Source organism: Triticum urartu, chromosome 5A, assembly GCF_056163025.1.
Source record: "Triticum urartu cultivar PI428250 chromosome 5A, HENAU_Tu73, whole genome shotgun sequence".
NCBI lineage: Eukaryota > Viridiplantae > Streptophyta > Magnoliopsida > Poales > Poaceae > Triticum > Triticum urartu.
The window spans coordinates 685017491-685029476 of NC_141877.1; positions in this window are offsets into that span (position 1 = coordinate 685017491).

An 11986-nucleotide genomic window follows, 5' to 3' on the forward strand; every position below is an offset into this window, starting at 1 on the left:
TGCCCCGGTGCAGCAGATATGTTCCCCATGCAAGTAAGCTTCCAGTCTGTGCTGCTAGGCCTAAAAGTAGGGGAAGAGTGGTGGATCTCCAAATGGGCCGGCCACTAAAAGACGATTTTACAGATAATTTTCGGAAAGGGTGTGACTCTAAGCAACTAGCAGTATATTTAAATTTGTGAGAACAGCTACACTGTTTGGGATATTTTAGTTCTTTTCATATATGAACTTACAACCATGATGATTGAACACCATCACTTAGTCACTTGAACTTACTTGAAATTCTGACCCTGAACATAACCTGGAAGCAACAATATGCATGTCATATACTCACTTTATTAGAGGGTCACTTTTTGGATAAGTTTGCCTTCTATCCATAAATGATTGTCCTTATCCTCAACACATTAAAATTCCTATTGTTTCGAATTTATTTTCTAACGGTGCAGCCAACATAGAGTTGGGGTGAACAAAGAGGCGCGAAAGAGCCAAGATGACCATGTGGGAAGAGATGAACTTCATGATAACTGGAAAATGGTGGAAAGAGGAAGGGGATGGTGATAGTCATTAGATGGTCAAAACCTGAATGCACTCAACACTCATTGCATGCGATAAGTGGCCCAAAAATAGTTTTGCACAGGCTATTTATAAGTCAACTTAATTTTTTTATGGTGCAAGTCGATTTGGAAGGAAGTCGTGCGGAGCTCGAGGCCAAAGTCGGCGACGACAGAGTCCGACCTAGGAACTCATTGGAGACAGGGATGAGGCGAGGAAGTAGGTGTGGGTTTCGAAAAATGTGAGTTAAGGGTGAGACAGTGTGCCTAAGTTTAATAATTGAGAAATGAGAAAGTTGCGGTAATAACGATTCTTGGTGGCATCACTTACTATATCACTCTGCATATGTGTTGTTCTCCCGTTGCAAAGATGCATAGGTACTTGAGTTAGAGATATGAAAAGAAACAATATTTCTTCCGTTGCAACGCACGGGCACATTTCAAACACACGGGCAGAATCATGACACATTTTGCATAACCATTCAACATTATCTATTTCCACACGTGTTGATCCGATACGTACATATTGGCACTTGGAAAAATATCTCTGGGGTTAGCTCAAGATTTGAACCGGCTAGCTGGCACGTCATGAGTGGATGGAAAGACAGACGTCCGACAAGGAGGTGTGCGTCTCTTGTCGATCGTTCAAGGCTGTTTGGTTTGTGACTATGGTTGCCACATGTTGCCACACCTAAGATTAAGCAACTTTGACCAACTTAGGAGGGTGTTTGGTTCAAGCCTTACCTTAGGCAATATACTTTTTTGCCACACTAGAGCCCCACATGACATACACTCAAAAAGTGTGGAAAAATTCCCTTAGGCTTGCCAACTTATGGCTCTCATTTTAAAGAACTAACCTTAGACAAGTGTGACAAGAAATATGTGCAAAATATGTGTGACACCCCCAGTTTGACCGTACACTAATCATACACGCAAACGTGTACGATCAAGATCAGGGACTCACGGAAAGATATCACAACACAACTCTACAAATAAAATAAGTCATACAAGCATCATATTACAAGCTAGGGGCCTCGAGGGCTCGAATACAAGAGCTCGATCATAGACGAGTCAGCGGAATCAACAATATCTGAGTACAGACATAAGTTAAACAAGTTTGCCTTAAGAAGGCTAGCACAAACTGGGATACAGATCGAAAGAGGCGCAGGCATCCTGCCTGGGATCCTCCTAAACTACTCCTGGTCGTCATCAGCGGGCTGCACGTAGTAGTAGGCACCTCCCGAGTAGTAGTAGTCGTCATCGACAGTGGCGTCTGGCTCATGGGCTCCATCGTCTAGTCGCAGCAATCGAGTATAGGAAGGAAAAAAGGGGGAGCAAAGCAAGCGTGAGTACTCATCCAAAGTACTCGCAAGCAAGGAGCTACACTACATATGTATGCATTGGTATCAAATGGAATAAGGGTATCATATGTGGACTGAACTGCAGAAAGCCGGAATAAGAGGGGGATAGCTAATCCTGTCGAGGACTACGCTTCTGGCCACTTCCAATCTTGCAGCATGGAGAAGAGAGTAGATGGTAAGCTCACCAAGTAGCATCGCATAGCATAAACCTAACTGATGATCCTCCCTCGTCGCCCTGTGAGAGAGCGACCACCGGTTGTATCTAGCACTTGGAAGGGTGTGTTGTATTAAGTATCCGGTTCTAGTTGTCATAAGGTCAAGGTACAACTCCAAGTCGTCCTGTTACCGAAGATCATGGCTATTCGAATAGATTAACTTCCCTGCAGGGGTGCACCACATAACCCAACACGCTCGATCCCATTTGGCCGGACACACTTTCCTGGGTCATGCCTGCTGGCCTCGGAAGATCAACATGTCGCAGCCCTACCTAGGCACAACAGAGAGGTCAGCACAGCGGTCTAAATCCTAAGGCCCAGGGGTCTGGGCCCATCGCCCATTGCACACCTGCATGTTGCGAGGGCGGCCGGAAGCAGAACTAGCCCCCTTAATACAAGAGTAGGCTTACGGTCCAATCCGGCGCGCACCGCTCAGTCACTGACGTCACGAAGGCTTCGGCTGATACCACGATGTCGAGTGCCCATAACTGTCCCCGCGTAGATGGTTAGTGCGTATAGGCCAGTAGCTAGACTCAGAACAAATACCAAGATCTCATTAAACGTGTTAAGTATCCGCGAACGCCGACCAGGGCCAGGCCCACCTCACTCCTAGGTGGTCTCAACCTGCCCTGTCGCTCCGCCACAAAGTAACAGTCGAGGGCCGTCGGGAACCAGGCCCACCTCTATCGGGATGGAGCTACCTGCCCCTTCAGCCCCCAACTCCGAACAGTACCATAAGTAATGTAACAGTATAAAGTATATATCATATGCCCATGATCACCTCCTGAAGTGATCACCGCCCAGTAGTATAGCATGGTAGACGGACAAGAGTGTAGGGCCACTGATGGAACACTAGCATCCTATACTAAGCATTTAGGATTGCAGATAAAGGTAACAACAGTAGTAGCAAGGACAGGCTATGCATCAGGATAGGATAACGGAAAGCAGTAACATGCTACACTACTCTCATGCAAGCAGTAGAGAGAAGAATATGCGATATATGGTGATCAAAGGGGGGGCTTGCCTGGTTGCTCTGGCAAGTAGGGGTCATCTTCAATGTAGTCGATCACATGGACATCGGCAGTAGTCTCGGAGTCTACCGGAAAGAAGTAACGGAGGGGGAACATAATAAATAACAGAGCAATCAAAGAAACACAAAGCATAACATGGGGATACGCGGTGCTAGGGGTGACCTAACATAGTAGTAGGTGATACCGGCGAAGGGGGGGGGACATCCAGGAAAATATCCCCGGTGTTTCGTGTTTTCGGACAGATGAACCAGAGGGGGAAAGTTACGTGTTCGCTATGCTAGGGATGCGTGGCGGACGAACGGGCTGCGTATCCAGATTCGTCTCGTCGTTCTGAGCAACTTTCATGTACACAGTTTTTCATCCGAGCTATGGTTTATTTTATATTAATTTTAAAAGATTTAAATCAATTTTTGGATTTATTTAATTATTTAAATCAACATTATCCAAAACAGTGTTTGCTGACGTCATCATGACGTCAGCAGTTGACCTGGTCAACCTGACATGTGGGTCCCGTTCGTCATTGACTGTTTAGTCTAATTAGGGTTTAACTAATCTAATTACTGTTTCATTAAACTAATTAGTTAATTAGATTAGTTAATTAGGACTAATTAACTTAATTAACTTAATTATTTATTTATTTATTTATATTTATTTTTTATCCCTTTTTTATTTGTTCTGGGCGGGGCCCCCTTGTCATTGGCCCCAGGGGGCTAAACGGGGCGGTTGTTTAACGGGCGCTGGGGCTCGCGGGCGCCCGACCAGGGCGGAAGCCGCGCGGGCATGGCTAGGCGCGGGCGCCGGAGGTGGCCGTGGGCATGGCGGCCAAAGTCAGCGGCGACACGGGGGGGGGGGGGGGGGTTGGCGAGGCAACGACAGGGGCGGCACAGGCGAGTGCAGGGGAAGAGGTGGCCGCGGCCTCAGGCAGCGGGGCAGAGGCGGGGCGGCGCCTGGGGTGAGCAGCAGCGGCTGTGCGCGGGTCGTCCGGCGCGGCGCAGGAGCAGAGCGCCGGCATAGGAGGGAGGCAGCAGCAGCGCGAACGTGGGCGGGGCGAGGTTGCGGCGTGCAGGGCGACCGTGGGCGCGTTCAGGGGCGCCGGGGCACGCGCGGTGGTGCGAGGGAGTGCAGGCAACGGTGGGGGGTTACGACTCCAGCGAGCTCGGGCGACAGGGGGGAGAGAGGAAGAGAGGCCGGGCCTCACTTGCGGTGTAGGGGAACGGCAGTGTGCTCGAGGAGGTGACATCGATGGTGGGCGGCTCCGGCATAGCAGTGGCGGAACGAGGCGGCGACGGCGTCGGGGGCGCCAGGGGCGCGATCTAGATCCATTCGGGGGATGGAGTCGAGGTAGAAGCGGTCCGAGGCGGTCGAGGACGGGGAGGTAGAGGTGGAGGGTGGCGGTGGCGGCTCCGGCGACGTGGTCCCGGGCGGCGGCTTCGGGGTCAATCCCCCCGATCCAATTGGGGGGCAGAGGAGGGGGAGGTGGATCGTGACGGGGGGAGAAGTGGGGGACTGGGTTAGGTCACCCAACGGGGTGAGGGGGGTATAGCCCAACGGGTGGGCCGACCAGCTAGGTGCCCAGTTGGGGCAAACGGCCCAGGGTGAGGGAGTTTGCCTTTTTTTGTTTACAGTTTGCCTTTTCTTTTTATTTAATTCACTTTTCTATTTTATTAAATTTTAGCTTTTATAGAATAAAAAAATTTGTGCCTAAAAGAGCATTAATAATTATGCCACTACCACAGTTAGCTTAGCACCTAAAACAAAATAGTTTGTGATGGCTTAATATTTTAAAATCTTAAATAATTGGTTTTGTTTCTGTTTTGTTCACATTAGAGTTTTAAACACTTTATAAAAGTGGGGTTTCACCACCATGATTAACTATGCTTTCTTTGGCACAAACCGAACATTTTAGTTTTAATGTTTGAAAACTTTGATGTTTGCCTTTAATTCAAATTTTGAATTTGAATCGCTTTGAACTAACGCGAGATCAACAACAGTAACTGTGGTGACGTGGCATCGTTAACAGGGAATTACTATAGATTAATTATCCGGGCGTCACAATTCTCCTCCACTACAAGAAATCTCGTCCCGAGATTTAAGAGGTTGTGTAGGGGGGAAAGTTCTGGTTACGAAATTCTAACGAGTCTTCTCGGCCTTGGTTTCTCTTCTCGAAGAAATTAATCCCTTTCGTTGATGTCTTCTATTCTTTATTCCAATGCACCATGATGAAGTTGTCATCCTTTCCTCGCGAAACTCCATCGTACTAACGAATAGGTAAGGGGTAGCTCTACAACGATAGGATGTTATAAGGGAAAATCATATGGGGGTATCCCAAGATTGAACACATGAGTATCTCTCGATTTGAACAAATGAAACACATCGAGAGCAAAGTAAGAAGGTACCATAAGCAGTCTCAAGTAGATAGACAATCGTTGTTGCCTGAAATAGTGCGTGAAAGGGGTTCAGAGCAACGAGAATTAGTGTTGTGTTTTATACCAGAATTGACGATCTCTCGGAAGGTGGCTCATGAATTACATACGAGTCCATGCGGGAGGAATAACTTTGGGAACAGTGGGTGTACAGGAGAGTCAGGTTTCGATCCTGTGGAACTGTGGGTTATGGGCCCACCATGTGGGTTAAAAGTAGGATGAGCGGTGACATCTTGCATGGTCATGATAGCAAGGCATGTCAGAGGGTAGCCTGTCGATTATGTCGGCAACAACATCGGTACCAAGGGCGAGGGATGAAGAGAACCATTTTCCTGCTCGTTGAACGAGGCGGACCAATAGGCAAAGTTCTCGTCCATCGGCGGTTACCGGAAGTCATCAACAGTAGAAACAGGGTCTCACTGACAGAGTTGTACACCGAGGTGTTTACATAAGCAGTGATTTATTACTGCTTAGATCATATAGATCACATCAAAGGTTAAACCAAACGACGGAAAGGAAAATATGGTTATCAGATTAAACAGAACAATGGAAAGGAAAATGTGTTTAAACACATATTTCAAGGGTATATCCTTCCCAAGGACAAGCAGAGCATGATATCCGTGACAATATATAATGTAGAAAACTCTTTAGGTACGGGCGAGAATTTTCATGACATTACCCATACAACGGTGTTTGGATAATTGAGCAGGAAACATTTAACATTGGGCTTCAAATGTTCATGTTGAAAATCGGAGTACTGAAGACATGCTTCGAGATAGCACTGACACAGTCATGGGGTAAAGATTAGAGTTTGAATACACAAAGGATTCATTAGGAACAACTTATAGAATAAGTCTTACAATTTCCTCATGGAAGAATGGTTAACCTTGCTAAAAAGGAAGCTATAACAATAGGACCTCCGGCCAGGTGCACTAGGCATGAAATCACCTTACTGGGCTATACAAAATCCAACGTTACGACTTTTGGAAAATATCCCAACCATCATATCTGGCCGAGATTCAGTTCTGATTGGTGTCAGGATACCTCAGACTCATGATGCCTAAGCAGGAAGGGGTGCAACACAATTTGACGACATGGAGTTGCAGGATTCTTGGGAAATGAACTATGGAAGCAAGTTCTGAATCATGAGTTCACCATTAAGCCAAGGAGAGGATGAGGAGGTGGCTGATGGACTCAGCGACTATTCATCGAGATTAACAAAAGATGGATTTTCACAATGATGTGAACAAGGAGGTAACACTTGTCAGATCAAACGATATAATGATGTATGCTCGAGGAAAACATACACAATTAAACCTTGGTTGAAGGTGCGCCCGAATTATGGGTTGGGTTGCACGACCAATGTCAAAATGGTGATTCAATAATCAATAGTCAAAGAATGAACGGATATGGCAAGAAGTGTCACTTGTACCAAGAATGCATAAGAGGTGGTGAAATTCCCACAACATTCTTGACATAAAAGGTGGTAATATCCAAGGTAAAGAAGAACAATGCTGGGTAGCAAGGAACTCAAGGTATAACACAAAACACGAACAAGTTTGTGTCGAACGGAAGGCAATAAAGTGGTAGATGATAAAACAAATCATCAAGGGCAAGGATGGTTTTTCTCATCATGAATTCGATATATATCTTGGAAGAGCTCAGGATGTTGCTGATGACCATGACACATTTGTCGAGAGATTTCATGAAGATGTAATCGGTCGGCGATGACATCAAGTCAAATGATGATGCAGCGAAAGTCAAATAATACTTGAAGAAGAACTCATAAGAAGTTATGCAGTTCCGTGATAATCTCGAGATACCAAAGGGGGTAATACTCGATGACAGATCAAAGTAGAGATTGGACTGGGGTATTGCTCTACAGAAGACAAGGGCTTAAACTTGCACGCGAAATGGTATTTAAAGGAGAACATGGTCGGAACCACGATTGCAAAAGGCCAGATCCCGGATATAAGATGAACTTATACCAAAGGAATAATTTAATTTAAGAGAAGCTTTAATGATAAGATCTACATCGTGTCCATGGGCATGAACACAAAGTTCAAGGTCGACTCCCACTTCTCCAATGCATAACCTTTCATTCACTTCTCACTTTCGAAGAAGTTGTAGTGTTGAAATTTTATTTGGCAAAATACCAGAAGTGTATGACTCGTGAAAACTTTCGAGTTCACACAGTTTAGAGAAGGCATATGTTCAACCCATAGGGGCTTCTTAGAAACATATACCACAAGTTTCAAGAGTAAATATCACAAGCTCAAAAGTAGAGCAAGGTTGAGAAAGTAGATGATACCATTTACCAAAGGCATTATGTATCCGAGAGAAGGCTCACAAGCTTATTGAATATGAAGGACGCTGTTGGATAAAATCCATTAAAGGATCTGCCGGTCCATAGCAGAGCTGACGTGAGCATCGGCACACAACCAGAGGAAGTAACAATGCAAATGCATAGGATTATGGAAACAACTAACTAATCCAGAGCTCAAATGCAAAGGAATTATGATTTTCAAATCAAGGGATCAAAAGCAATGTTCTGATTAGGGATGGATAAGTTGAATAGCCTTAGGGGTACAATCGACGGCAATTGGATTTGTTGAGAACCAGCTCATGTTCAAAATGACGTTTGAGCCGGAAAGATAATTTAGAAGGATCAACTGATGATTGCGTGCATTCGCACTCATGTTGAATCAAAGGGATCAAAATGACGGTGTCTAAGGATACTAACGAATATTGCCAGACATATGGAAAGCATCCATCATGCAAGCAGATAAGTATTGCCGAGCAATAAGCTTCTAAGGATTTTTGGAGGATCGAATAGTATTTCGATGACCATTGTGAAACACATGAACAACTGGGGGATGAGCGGATACTCGATAAGTGCGAGAATTATCCGTAGGGGTATTCAGGTGACAAAGAACAGCAAGGCAGTAAGCTCAAAGGATTATCGAAACAACGATGAGTATTTCGGGGTATCTTGTAATAACAACACCAACTGGGAATAAAAGTAAGAACGACAGGTGTAAGTATTTATCCATAGGGATTTTTCGGTGGTAGGGAATTGCAAAAGCAATGGCACAAAGTTTCGGGAGAACATCGGAGAGTATTACCAGAATCTTCTTTTGAAGAAGTCGATCATCTGTAATGAAGGGCTCTCCGGGAGAAAGTGATAACGATATCCTAATGTTAGATTTAGAAAAATTCATTTAACCCGAATAGAAGAGAGTTCAGAGTCCCAGAGTAAGGATCAAGGAGTAAAAGATCCTAATACCACCCAGATGGCGATGTGGGCCCGTAAGCCGCACAGCCATGTTAGTAAAAGTTTTTCAATGACTAGACTCGACTTCGGCCAAGGAGTTGGAAAGGTGGATTCCTGCAGGCAGTCGGCTCTGATACCAACTTGTGACGCCCCCAATTTGACCGTACACTAATCATACACGCAAACGTGTACGATCAAGATCAGGGACTCACGGAAAGATATCACAACACAACTCTACAAATAAAATAAGTCATACAAGCATCATATTACAAGCCAGGGGCCTCGAAGGCTCGAATACAAGAGCTCGATCATAGACGAGTCAGCGGAAGCAACAATATGTGAGTACAGACATAAGTTAAACAAGTTTTCCTTAAGAAGGCTAGCACAAACTGGGATACAGATCGAAAGAGGCGCATGCCTCCTACCTGGGATCCTCCTAAACTACTCCTGGTCGTCGTCAGCGGGCTGCACGTAGTAGTAGGCACCTCCCGAGTAGTAGTAGTCGTCATCGACAGTGGCGTCTGGCTCCTGGGCTCCATCGTCTGGTCGCAGCAATCGAGTATAGGAAGGAAAAAAAGGGGGAGCAAAGCAACCGTGAGTACTCATCCAAAGTACTCGCAAGCAAGGAGCTACACTACATATGTATGCATTGGTATCAAATGGAATAAGGGTATCATATGTGGACTGAACTGCAGAAAGCCGGAATAAGAGGGGGATAGCTAATCCTGTCGAGGACTACGCTTCTGGCCACCTCCATCTTGCAGCATGGAGAAGAGAGTAGATGGTAAGCTCACCAAGTAGCATCGTATAGCATAAACCTAACCGATGATCCTCCCCTCGTCGCCCTGTGAGAGAGCGACCACCGGTTGTATCTGGCACTTGGAAGGGTGTGTTTTATTAAGTATCCGGTTCTAGTTGTCATAAGGTCAAGGTACAACTCCAAGTTGTCCTGTTACCGAAGATCACGGCTATTCGAATAGATTAACTTCCCTGTAGGGGTGCACCACATAACCCAACACGCTCGATCCCATTTGGCCGGACACACTTTCCTGGGTCATGCCCGGCCTCGGAAGATCAACACGTCGCAGCCCTACCTAGGCACAACAGAGAGGTCAGCACGCCGGTCTAAATACTATGGCGCAGGGGTCTGGGCCCATCGCCCATTGCCCACCTGCACGTTGCGAGGTCGGCCGGAAGCAGAACTAGCCCCCTTAATACAAGAGCAGGCTTACGGTCCAATCCGGCGCGCGGCGCTCAGTCGCTGACGTCACGAAGGCTTCGACTGATACCACGACGTCGAGTGCCCGTAACTGTCCCCGCGTAGATGGTTAGTGCGTATAGGCCAGTAGCCAGACTCAGATCAAATACCAAGATCTCGTTAAACGTGTTAAGTATCCGCGAACGCCGACCAGGGCCAGGCCCACCTCACTCCTAGGTGGTCTCAACCTGCCCTGTCGCTCCGCCACAAAGTAACAGTCGAGGGTCGTCAGGAACCCAGGCCCACCTCTACCGGGATGGAGCCACCTGCCCCTTCAGCCCCCAACTCCGAACAGTACCATAAGTAATGTAACAGTATAAAGTATATATCATATGCCCGTGATCACCTCCCGAAGTGATCACGGCCCAGTAGTATAGCATGGCAGACGGACAAGAGTTTAGGGCCACTGATGGAACACTAGCATCCTATACTAAGCATTTAGGATTGCAGATAAAGGTAACAATAGTAGTAGCAAGGACAGGCTATGCATCATGATAGGATAACGGAAAGCAATAACATGCTACACTACTCTAATGCAAGCAGTAGAGAGAAGAACAGGCGATATATGGTGATCAAAGGGGGGGCTTGCCTGGTTCCTCTGGCAAGGAGGGGGTCATCTTCAATGTAGTCGATCACACGAACATCGGCAGTAGTTTCGGAGTCTACCAGAAAGAAGTAACGGAGGGGGAACATAATAAATAACAGAGCAATCAAAGCAACACAAAGCATAACATAGGGATACGCGATGCTAGGGGTGACCTAACGCGGTAGTAGGTGATACCGGCAAAGGGGGGAACATCCGGGAAAATATCCCTGGTGTTTCACGTTTTTGGACAGATGAACCGGAGGGGGAAATTTACGTGTTCGCTATGCTAGAGATGCGTGGCGCACGAACGGGCTGCGTATCCAGATTCGTGTTGTCGTTCTGAGCAACATTCATGTTCAAAGTTTTTCCATCCGAGCTACGGTTTATTTTATATTAATTTTAAAAGATTTAAATCAATTTTTGGATTTATTTAATTATGTAAATCAACATTATCCAAAATAGTGTTTGCTGACGTCATCATGACTCAGCAGTTGACCTGGTCAACCTGACATGTGGGTCCCGTTCGTCATTGACTGTTTAGTCTAATTAGGGTTTAACTAATCTAATTACTGTTTCATTAAACTAACTAGTTAATTAGATTAGTTAATTAGGATTAATTAACTTAATTAATTAATTTAATTATTTATTTTTATTAATTTTGTATCCCTTTTTTTATTCGTTCTGGGGTGGGCCCCCCTTGTCATTGGCCCCAGGGGGCCAAACGGGGCGTTTGTTTAACGGGCGCTAGGGCTCGCGGGCGCCCGACCAGGGCGGAAGCAGCGCGGGCATGGCTAGGCGCGGGCGCGGCGTGGGCGCCGGAGGCGGCCAAGGTCAGCGGCGAAACGGGGGGGGGGGGGGGGGGCGTTGGCGAGGCAACGACAGGGGCCGCGCAGGCGAGTGCAGGGGAAGAGGTGGCCGCGGCCTCAGGCAGCGGGGCAGAGGCGGGGCGGCGCCTGGGGTGAGCAGCAGCGGCTGAGCGCGGGTCGTCCGGCGCGGCGCAGGAGCAGAGCGCAGGCGTAGGAGGGAGGCAGCAGCCGCGCGAACGCGGGCGGGATGAGCGAGGGATACGGGTAGCGGGGGGGGGGGGGGAGGGGGCGACTGTGGGTGCGTTCAGGGGCGCCGGGGCGCGCGTAGTGGTGCGAGGGAGTGCAGTCAACGGTGGGGGGTTACAACTCCAGCGAGCTCGGGCGATAGGGGGGAGAGAGGAAGAGAGGCCGGGCCTCACTTGCGGTGTAGGGGAACGGCAGTGTGCTCGAGGAGGCGACATCGACGGTGGGCGGCTCCGGCATA